The sequence below is a fragment of the Engraulis encrasicolus genome, chromosome 9 (assembly GCF_034702125.1).
Source record: "Engraulis encrasicolus isolate BLACKSEA-1 chromosome 9, IST_EnEncr_1.0, whole genome shotgun sequence".
Classification (NCBI taxonomy): Eukaryota; Metazoa; Chordata; class Actinopteri; order Clupeiformes; family Engraulidae; genus Engraulis; species Engraulis encrasicolus.
Genome location: NC_085865.1, coordinates 38,441,460 through 38,443,334, shown reverse-complemented (window position 1 = coordinate 38,443,334; position 1,875 = coordinate 38,441,460).

The window sequence follows — 1,875 nt, the reverse complement described above, 5'->3', positions numbered from 1 at the left end:
CCGAATCTGAACCTCCCCTCCCCTCCCCACCACCACACACCCCGCACCCTGCAACTTGTCTCTTCAATCACTGAGTGATTTGGCTACTGGAGCTGCTAAATTGGTTTGATTGCCTTGTAAACCAGCTCGGTCCATCAATCTCTCTCTCTCTCTCTCTCTCTCTCTCTCTCTCTCTCTCTCTCTCTCTCTCTCTCTCTCTCTCTCTCTCTCTCTCTCTCTCTCTCTCTCTCTCTCTCTCTCTCTCTCTCTCTCTCTCACACACACATACACACACACACACACACACACACATTCACACGGGCGCACACACACACGGGCACACACACGCACACACACCCCACCCACACACACTCACAAACGCACAAAAACATAAACACACACACACACACACACACACTGCAGAGGTTGCATTGGAAACTTTGATCATGTGGTAATGTCAGGAGAAGGAAAACTAAATGCAGTGTGCACTTGCTTTTTAACAACACAGGCACCATGCCACTACTTGCCAAACTGTTCTCTCGTTACAAGCACATGCACACATGGTCTCATATATAATGTATATACATAAGCATAACAACAAAAACAAACAAATGTGCTCTATCTTTCTCTCTGTGTGTGTTTCTCTATCTGTCTCTCTCTCTTGCCTCATGATAGAATGAGCGAGAGAGAGAGAGAGAGAGAGAGAGAGAGAGAGAGAGAGAGAGAGAGAGAGAGAGAGAGAGAGAGAGAGAGAGAGAGAGAGAGAGAGAGATGAGCTGGGTGTCCAAAGAGAGGTTGATCCCCTTTTTATGGGCAGTGCAGTATTAAATGCTACAGCAGCGTGTATGCTAACCCACAGCAGGAGGGGGTGTTCTCCTAAGTAGGTCAAGTGAACACCAAAACACACACACACACACATACCCTCTCTTTCACACACACACACACACACACATAGACACACACTCACGCACACACACACACACACACACACACACACATGCATGCACGCATGCACACCACACACACACACACACACACACACACACACACACACACACACACACACACACACACACACACACACACACACACACACACACACACACACACACACACACACACACACAGAAGTGCAGATTAGACTATGTACAGCAACACTGACCGTATCAACGTAGACATATTTCTAAAACTAGTGAGCATCCACCTATCAAACATGCTGAAGCCAAACTGTTCCACTGTAGTCGTCCATCTATACCTGAGTCTGTGCATCTGTCACAGATTGCTATCTGCCGTGATACATAACTTTAGGATGGATGGATTTTTAAAAATATATTACTGGGGCTTTTTTGCCTTTATGTTTGTGACAGAATAGTTGAGAGAGACAGGAAGCCAGTGTGAGAGAGAGAGAGATGATAGAGGTTCGGCAAAGGACCCAGGCCAGAATCGAACCCGGGACATCACCGGTGTACACAGTAAAAACTGGAGTGTTAATGCAACACTAACAGAGTCGATTTAACACCTTCTAGAGTTTATTTGGTCCCAAAGCACTCTCTAAGTGTTGAATTAACACTGCATTTTTTACTGTGTAGCAGTCTAGTGCCCAGCGGATTGAGCCCCGGCTGGGCCAGGATGGATGGATTTTGACCAGATCTTGTGTGTTATTATTTTGTAACGGGTAAATGAACTGATTAAGTTTTGGAGGCCAGCATGATCAAGTTCTGCCCATTTTCATTCATTCAGTAGAGACGCCTCTTGACCCTCCGCCACTGCACTGGTGAGCACTGGCACTGAGGACACTGAGCATAACCATGTGCTTTCAGTGAGTGAGCGAGCGGATGGTAACAGTGCAAAAACACCTTGGTCTCGATTAGACAATGTGCATATATGCAAAAGTGA